The following is a 10,462-nucleotide window of genomic DNA, read 5'->3' on the forward strand; positions in this document are numbered from 1 at the left end:
TCCGATTGTTCATCCCCCACTTTAGTTTGAACCTCATTTCACTCAACGTCTGCATTCATCAATCAGTGGTGTGGTTAGCCGGGTTGGAGTGATATATATTCCAACTATTGCAAAATGCTTTTAAGCAACTCTACCACTTTGTCGGACTAATCTTGTGACTAGACTCTCCGTTGGATGGACGGTTTTCACCACAAAATGCATTAGCTGCGCGTCTTCCTTCGGGATCCAGCCAGATTTGGTAAACGACATTAATTAGCTTAATGGGCCTGGCTTTCTTTTAAGCCTTTGAAATAATCGAGAGCAATCTCAACCTATTATGTACATATCTAATACAATTGCATAAATGCACTATGACTAATCCTAAGTATGTGCATGCTTATGTACGTATAGGATTCGTAAGACTTTGCTAGAGTTGAATATTTAAAGATTTAGCTCTGAGATAGTTCAGCTGAAATTGTCATTGGCCAAAGTTCATATACGTCCTGACGCTTAAAACGTAAAAAGATCAAAGCATTGAAAGTCACTCACAAAATCAACACCCACCATGCCACCATTCAGGACCAACAACCCACGGGTTCACGTTGGTGCCTACGAGGTTCTTATCACGTCCTTGTGCATTAGTCATAATCTTATGTTCTGGTTTTGTTCCGTACGATGCAGGAATGCACGAGTACAGTGATGGCCATGGCCACACACAAAATATGCACGAAAAACCCTGGACATCATGACCTTATGACGAACAGGAAATGATATAATGTGTGATTCATGTATCGTAGTACAGCAAGCCAGCACCCACTTAGAAAAGGTGCTCCTCATGCTCGAATCAATCGACAATTATTTCACCAAGTAGGTATATGGCCAAAACTCGAGATTTGTGTGCGGATGAACGAACCATACTCGTTGAAAGCCATCACTTGCTGATGACTATAACTTGGAACAAAAATAGATTTTATTGCGACTTCTGTTTATGATCTATCCTGTAAACTTTTTAACACTTTGGAAACATTTACATCATCTGTCTGTCAGCCCGAGTTTCTTGTAGATGTGCATATTTCCCCAATAATCTTATGAAAAGAGATCTTGTGTTCTCTTCCGTTCGTTTCACTTTTTAGCATGATTTTAGTATGATTGTATAATATGTAAGTAAGCAGGAAGGCATAGCCGTCAAAGTTGTAAAGTGTGTGGGTGCTCAGATTGAGCAAAATGTCAGTTTCTTGACTTGCAACTTCTTCAATGCCTTGTATCAATTTCTATTGTCCTAATCCTCATATATAGCTCTATATATGCTTAAATCTGAATGATTTATCTGGAAAGATATTCTTGCATGTTGCATTAACACATGCAATACAAATGTTCTGGAAAATCCAATACCTATAACTATGCAACTATGGACATAACATGATACACGACGTAACTTTGTACTTGTTATGATTATCCATTTACAAATCTCAGTTAGTATAGAAAATACAAAGAAGAAAATACATAGAAAAAAAACCAGAAGATTGGGTGTGCGTGGCGATAAAAATTTGGCATCGGTCACGAAGCTGCATCGAAGAAAGTTCTGCAAGGCGCAGAGGCGTCGAGGGTGAATCAGGGTCCGACCGACCATTGTACAAAATTCACTTTGGCTGGTCAAGTTCCACGACATTTGGATCTTTCTGGATTCAGTAAGCTAGTTTTTACTCTGGATGCACTTTCGAAATATATTTTTTGAACACCAGCTTCTCGCCTCCTACTACTTTTGCATTTTTCAAAGAACCCATGAAAATTTTTGTGATATGATCTAGAATAGATAAGCCATTTGAATACTAATTTTTAAAAACAAATTCTTGCCCAAATCAAAAACTAGCTTGGTGCAAGTGATCAAAACTTCCCTATGCAACCCTAGTAGTCCTAAAATTCTAATCACACGTAAATCTAATCTAATCCCACGTATTTGGATAAGGAACGACATTGTTACAAAGGAATTCAAATATGTACGTGTCTAAATATGCAGCGAATCTACGAGGTCACAGGGCCAAGTACATAAACATTTATCCTTCCCAGAACTTCTCATGTAGATATTGCATGTTGATATAATTCCGCAAAATCTATTGCATGTTGATATAATTCCGCAAAATCTAGCCTTCAAAACGACGGATTCGAAATAAATAAACAAATACGTGCAGGCAATAGTATTAGTTCGTGACAGGGGTTTCGCAGCAATTAAATAAATGATAGCTAAACAAAGCACCAATGCCAAAAGTGGTTCTGATTATCGTCAATTCCGCGTAAGCAATAAAGTAATTCAGCGCAGTTTAAGCCCACGACCATGCTTGGACAAATTGGACATGGAAACCACCAGACCTTTCCCATGAGAGTTATGTACTCTGACCGGACATTTAATAGTCGCAACAGAGAAAAACAAAAGTCAACCTCCCACCCAAACTACAATTTGCAATATCGTCTGTGTAGCATAAGGTTGGAAACAAGAGGAGAAAGCAGAAAAGTGCTTCATTGTGACCGACTCTGCTCGTCTGTGGCACTAATCAAGAAATACTGAAAAGAAGCAAATGTAATTAAATACACCAGGAAACGGGAAAAAATTAAAGTTTCGGGTCTTCGTCTATTACTACTGAAGACCTTTCGATGCTATATACGCCCTACGTACAACATATGCATACATGCCCACCTACTTAAATGTCTGTATGTACGTAACAGTTATATTCTTACGCAGGCACACATACTGCAACCACCTTAATCACCTTATTGTGCTTGCCTGGCTTATTACTTCCACGTACTCACGTTACTATGTTTCGTCAGATCTCGAATGTTCGGACATGTCGCATACACATGTGGCTGGTGAAATCAAACTTTCCTGAGACGTAGAAAATATTTGTGTGTGGGATAGACAAGTTGTTGGCTAATGAAACTGACATAAATTCTTGGACGGAATGTAATTTTATTATGGAGAAATCCACCAAAAAATCTTTTATATAGCTAAATATAACTAACAACCACTGAGCAATTACCCTAAAGATCAAAGACGAATCTCTCAGGTGAAAGCATGTGAGTAAGCAATAAGCAGTTCTTTTTTTTCTTTCACCCATGCTTTCGCTTCTTCTTAGTATTCCCATTAGAAGAGCTTCCTCCTACTCCTCCATTGTTGCTGCTTCCTTCCTTTTCATCAGGAATGAAAAGATGGTGAAGTGCGGTTGGAATTTCTTCCTTAAAGTACACTCTCCCGAGCTCTTTCATCGTTTCAACGTCCATGGAACAATAAACAGTTTTTCCAGTCCAGTTTTTCCCCGTTGTCCACCACAGCGCTAATAAGCACTCCATCATCTTCCAACTCCCCACAAGGATTATGCACAAAGAGAGGTTCTCCCGAAATGTAGTGCTCAGACTCCCTCCAGTCATTGGAGGTCTTGGAGAACGCGTGCACTTTGGAGATGCCATTCTGAAAACAACATCGTGTAGCAAAGCCCGCGCCGTGAGCTGCTCTTTTTGGCAAGAATTTTTTTATTGATGGTGGGCAGTTCCAGCCCGCGTTCCATCACAACGTCTGGACGCAAAACTTGCTGTTTACCCCGTCGCACAGCCGTGATGTTCGTATTTATCGTAACGACATTTGCTCCTTCGACGCATTCCTCGAGGTCCAGGAAAGGAATAACATATCGCTCCCCACAGGGGGAATCTTGACTCATATTGTCCAGAGACAGACGACGCAACTTTCCAGGTTCATATGTTGAATGAGAGAGTTTGCGTTGGGAAAGGCGGTCAGACCCGTGATGATGTGATCATTCAGCTCGTAACAATTGATGATATGGAGGAAGAAAAATGGATCCGCAGTCACCACATCTGCTTTGAGAAGCTTCCCACTCGCTTTCTCTACTACGAAAAACCTGTTTCCGTTTTGCGGTTTCCATTCAAGCCAATCACTGATTGGGGTAGTTTTAGCAAGTACAGAACCCAGAAGTTTTGACGCATTCATAATAGAAATGGGTGTTCTGCCAGGATTATGTAGCTTTTCGTCATTCCGAAACTGTGCATGAAACCTGAATTTACTATATTCAACATGATTTAGTGTAATTTATTTCAATATTTTAACAAATATTATCTACCCACAAGCCCCGTGTGATTGGTTGAGATTAAACAAATGATTTTATCCTCGCATCCTTGAGGGACTCGTTTTTGCCAATTGGAGGAATTTTTACAGCATTATGCTTGAGTCTAGTAAGGATTGAGCATCCAATGTTGTAGGTATAACCATCCTCCTAAATCAACCGGTGCACATTTGCAACTTGCAATCCCAAATATACACTTTTTTGCGTCAAATTTGTCTGCAGCTTGTAGGAACCAGATCACGGAAGCTACAGATATTTTCACACAAAAAGAATTCCTGTACTTTGATACTCTGTCGTGTAGAGCATCTTGCATCTATCTACGTGGCTATGTTTGTGAAATTCTAACTTACAAGCATGTCTCTCCGGATGTCAAGACGCCTCTCTCAATGTTGAAAAGTGACATGTTGGCATTATCCTCAGTTCAGAGATATGTGTACACGCATATACAAAAAAAAAACATTTGCGTCAGTAAGTTGCATACATATGCACAAGACTTTAAATTCATGATGATCGACTAAAACCCCGACAAACAAATTGAATGCATCTGTAAAAAAAATTACATTTGTGTCGGAAAACTATTTATTTTTGACCAATTAACTCTTTGTATAAAGTTTGGAACTCTGTAACGTAAACCTTAAGCAACCCTTCGTATTTCATACTTCTCCACACTTTGTACTTAATACATGTCTTTTGAAAATAAAATATGATATGTGGGTCATATGTATTTTAGAAAAAGCAACTTCAATATATTTGCCAACCTCCTATACAATTAACCTGCAAACATGTGGATTATTATTTTACATTTTTGTTACATCTGGAAAGCTTTTTTGTACAGAAGCAATTTTTACGGAATTTCATGTCTCCACAAAGGTCCCTCAAGACGTCAAAAATGTGACTGAGCAATAAATATTACAATTTTGTCAAGGAAGGAGAGTTAACCGACCTTTCGCATGCACAATGTACAATACAACAACTATAAATACAAGTATAGTTTCTGGTTCATAAGGTCACATCCCAGCGTAGAAATCATTTTGCAGAAAAAGAAACTCTGGGTTGGATCGGACGATGGTTTGGTACCTAACTCGGTTATTACAGGTTTTTAGCCAGGAACGCTTTTTTGTAGGCGTCAGATTCAAGAAACTTCTTCTCAAAACGAACTTTTCCATTACGAATGTCAAATTTGGAAATGATTCCATGTCCATCCATTAAATGTTCCACCATGAAATCCTTATCAGTAAAACTTTCCAGTACCCACGGTCAAAAATGTACGCTGACCATACTCGGGAATTTCACCAGTCATCTGACCTTCCTCAGCATTTGAAAGTTCCTTCCGAATCTCGAATACCTTTGGAGCCTATTTCTATCTTTGAGCATTGAGAGACATGTTGAAAACGCGTGTGTCTTGTCAACTCCAATGATTTATTTGCAAGTCACCAGAGATTTATACCTTTTGTCAGCTAACGATTTTCTCAATTGACACTCGCACAACTCTCGCACTCCATATGCATTTTTTTAGGTCTTCCTCACACGTCCCTTTTATTGCCACTAACGCTGTGTTGAGAACTGAATTGAACTTTATCATAGTCTGCATAATAAATATATTTATACATTCACACTATTTCGCTGTGAAAGCTTCATTCAATGAAGGACGGAAAATGGAAATGCTTTATGTAAGGTGAACTCTCCACATGCTTCTCATCTGATGTATGTCATGATGGGCAATCAATCAGAAAAATAAGCTTATATACATATGTACACCTATTGTTCTTATGTCCAACACTGACTCATAAAGGGAGGTCATCGTCTAGCTAAGTACCCTAGTCTGCAGACTAGGTGTAAAATCGTATTTTTTACCAACTATTTCATGAAGTGTATATATTTATTCATAAATATACAAACATATACGTATGTAGATATGTCCACACACAAAATCTTCAATTAAAAATGTCGTTTATGGTCATACGACGATTGGTTAGAATTTATTGTGTAGCACGAAGCAGTTGTTGCTGGACTTATCTTGCAGAACAGGTTTGTAGTGACTCTTCATATATAATAGGTAGGTTGCGAGTTTGCGGGTTAATTTCGCTGGTTCATAAGGTCACATCACGTAAACGCAAACGTAAAATTTGGCGTTAACGTTTACGTTTACGGGATGCACGAATTTTACGTGTGCGAATTAACGTGAACGTAAACTTGTGCGCTGAATTTGAATTTAATTTCAATGGTTTGTTTACATTCTTCATGCAATATTTTGCCTATTGTAATTAATTAATTTGTCTGAATATAAACTAGCTTAAAATGCCAGTGTTTTCAAAACAAATAATAAATTTACTCTCTGAATTGACCGACTTCGAAATAGAGGACATTCTTCCTTCAAATAATTAAAATTAATCAATTAAAAGAATTAAAATTTTTAAATTGAACTAAATGGTGACCAGTTCTTTTTCTTTAACTTTCGATTTTGCAAAATAAGTTTGAAAATTCAATGCACCCTTAAACTTCGGGGCACGATTGCTTGTCTGCGGAGACCCTTTGTGTATTACTCTAAGGATTGCATATCCCAGCAGGTAAGAGGACCATATTTTATCAATCTAGAGCAAGTCAATTCACTAAATCAGTTAATTATTTCATTCACAGATACGTCGACTTGATGTAACTTTTTCCTGCTACTCATTGCAGTCACGGATTTTTCATCACGGCAGCCAAACTTCGGATAACTTTTGTGAAGCAATGCCAGATCTTGAGCATTATTTATATTTTCCATGAAATTGTGTGTATAAGAAAATCTAGATGCCATATACTAAGGCTTTATTCTTGTATTGTATAAACAATAAATTTACTGGTTTCTAATTAATTCAAATGATGCTTTTGTTATTGCAGCTCTTCATTGTGTAATATCATTCACTTCGTATTCTTTCCATACTTCCTTTCCTCCATCCAAGCTTGACGTTGTTTTAATAAATAGTAGTATAATAAATTAGATAATCAATAATTACTAATTAATTTCTTAGTTTGCAAACCGCTACAAAAGCAACAGAAGATTTATTTAGTTTAACTTAAAGCCTCGTCATTTTTTAAGACTTACATGAGAAATTATCAGTTTACTTCTTGTTTTAATGCTTCGCAATTAATTATATATCACTTCAATTTAGTATAAACATATATTTAATGCATTCATCAATAATTGACACAAAAAATACATGCCTGTTGTTCATTTTTCTTAAATTTGCATGGTGAAAAAACTTTACGTAAATCGTGGGTGGTTACGTTAAACGAACGCTAAATGGGCTGATTTAACGTCCAAAATAACGTGAACGTAAAGAAAACTCACGTAAACCTTAAATGGGCGCCGCCGAAAACTGGCGGGAAGCAAAATTTAACGTTTACGGGAGAAATTTCTCACGTTAACGTAATCTCGCAACCTACCTAATAATGAAAGTAGGTGGGAGAGCGTATGCACATTTTTCCATGAAAACTTGTGTCGAACGCTTTCATCACGCAAAGAGGTACCACAATCCACAATAACTTGTATGGATACGTAAAAACAATCAATAACATGACCTTATTCCTTTTGATGCATGTCTTATTCACTTTTAGTGACTTCCATGAATGCACATTGTTCAGATAATAAAAACCAGGAGAAATTAGATCAACTCACAATTTGTATGACGCAGAACCCAATTACTACTTTGCTAGTGAGTTTTTTTAGCGAAAGAGTACTTACATTGATGATGAGAGAGTAGTTTGATGCACGTTTCCACGTCGTAACTTCCTTTAATGACTGACTTGGTTGTTGGGTGGAACATGTTGTGTGCAGGGAATGTAGGAAATATGTACACAAGTATTTAATTCTGCTGCAAAGCAATCAACTATGAAATATTTACGACCCTCAATCTACCAACACAACAATCCAGGCAAGTAAATAAAACAAATTAGGATTACGAAACACATTTCTTCAGTGAAACACATCACAATTTGAAATTCGAATTGATTGTTGAAATTGAGACGTTGGGTATTTGGATATTTCAGTTTGGGAAGAAACCTAATTAAATTCAAGGTGAGAGAAAAAATACCAATTTAAGTAGTAAAAATCTATAATTCTTGGGGGTAGGTATTTTTTTGGATCCACGAAGGGCATTCTGAAGTCGTTCACATTATGGGTGAACCCCTGCAGTTCTTTATTGGCCCATAATTGCTAGAAAATGACAGAGATTTTGGCAAGCTAAGCATCTGGAACTGAAACTTGAACCAGCATCAAGTAAACGCATGTACAACAAAAGTAGAAATTCTGTCCTGAATTTGGGAGAGAAAAAAATGGACTGAGGCACTTTAAGTAATCAAAGTGACAGCCGGGTGCAACGATAACGCCGGGAAGCCACATTATGAAGATGATGCCCTGTCATCATTTCTCGTTTCTCGGATCTTTACGATCTTCATTTGACATGGTTTGGGAATGACGAAGGGTTTTGGAGGCATTGACGCTCATGCAACCATCTCGCAAGTTGGTCCACATTTCCTTCAGCATTTCAATATTACGTGCATTCTCCAACTGCCTTTCCCACTTACTTATTTTCATTCTCTTTCGCAATACAAGAATACGTATTGTGTTGGTTTTGAAACATTTATTCAGCAATATGTGGAGTTACCCTCTCAATTTTCATCCATTGGGTGGTGCCGAGGCAGCTTTCTTTCTTAACACATTATAAACTGCTTGGCACACCTTTTAGGTTCGAGCGAGCTTTCTACGCCACATACTTAAAAGTACCCAACCCTAAATTGACGCACACTTTTGGAGACTTAAAAAAGGACACAGATTTCATCCTACGAAAGAGAATCATCCTTCAAGATACATATTTTTCACGCACTTCACGTCAATTTTATTTCGATATTATCGCCATGTGGGCACTTTCCCTGAAATGACAGGTTTAGGAGTAAAGTCGTATTTGGATGTTCGTACATGTATCGCATGATTGTCCCCCAAAAGAACTGCCCTCTGCACTATCAATACTACACGGAGCTGTCATCGGCTGGTTGAGAGGCATGATGTTGGCATGCATGGACCAGTTTTCGATTTTTAATGTAAATATTTGTTTTCGTGTTCAGCATTCATGAGCGACAGCCTTTTTCGCAGTGGGAATTCGTGACTTCCTTTCCATCATCATGAAGGAGCTTACGTATGTTATGTAAATGTCTGCCATCGCCAACAATCCGTTCATAAAATTATAATATGCACACATTCGCTCGATGCAAGTAGACTTGCTTACTCAGTCATTGAGTCGCAATGAAAGCTATTGAAGTGAAGGAAAAAGTGTGGAAACCCTCGGTGTAAGTGTGTCTTGCAAACCTTTGTTTTCTAGTAGACTCCAAAAATGAGAAAAACTACATAAAATACGGGATGTTGACGTTAAATGATCAAGTAAGAGATCAGAGAAATGCTGTTTAATCCACAAAGTGGCAAATGCTGGGGGAATGCAAACATGGTATACAAACACGGAATCTAGAATAATCTAGATATTGTGCATACATATTATTGTCGCTTGTCGGGGGAGGGAGGAGGATGATCATGATGTTGGTGGGATGATCGTGTGTGTGTGAATATGTTCTTCTTCTTGCTCTGTTTGCTTTCATATTCAGGAGGATGATCATCGCCCAAGTGATAAGATGGAGGCTGTTGAGAAAATAAGAAAGTGGTGCTGGTCTGCCTTGTGCTGTTTTTCTGGAGGAAAAGTGGAGAAAGGGAAAGCTTCCACCCAGACTCGGCAGACTCGTCGTAATTTACAGGGAAAATAAGGAAACGGGCAACTTTTATGGCAGGGATGATGATGCGGCTGGAATCAGTTATAAATGAGAATTAGATGGTCCATAATAAGACACAATATCCGCCTCTAATCTTCCTTTTATCATCTTCCGTAATCGACAGTGTCGAAAATTGAGCTCATTCTCTCGCCCAGTTCATGACAACGGAATTACTGGGTCAAGAATTGCTTCGCGTCCATTTCCACAGCCCTCACATCTCACGGGTTTGTGTAACTTTCTCTTTATCAGTAAAGTTTTGGATTAAGAAAAAGTGTGATGTTTGCGAAAGGCTTTGCCCACTGCTTGTGTGTATCCATATAATGCTTGTGGTGCCTCGAGAGAAGAAAATGAGAGGACGATATGAGACATCAGCATCATCATCTCCATTAAATGACTGCTGGAACGACAGGCAGGAGGACACATCTTCTCTGGAAGCGAGAGGAGGTAACAACAGCTCAAATTTCTTGTTTACCTTTCCCCACAGCTCAGAGTCAATGGGAAAACTCATTTTTTATTTGGTTTAGACTTTCACCGAAATGGAGTTCTCATTAAAAATTCGT

The sequence above is a fragment of the Folsomia candida genome, unplaced genomic scaffold (assembly GCF_002217175.1).
Source record: "Folsomia candida strain VU population unplaced genomic scaffold, ASM221717v1 Fcan01_Sc002, whole genome shotgun sequence".
Lineage (NCBI taxonomy): Eukaryota > Metazoa > Arthropoda > Collembola > Entomobryomorpha > Isotomidae > Folsomia > Folsomia candida.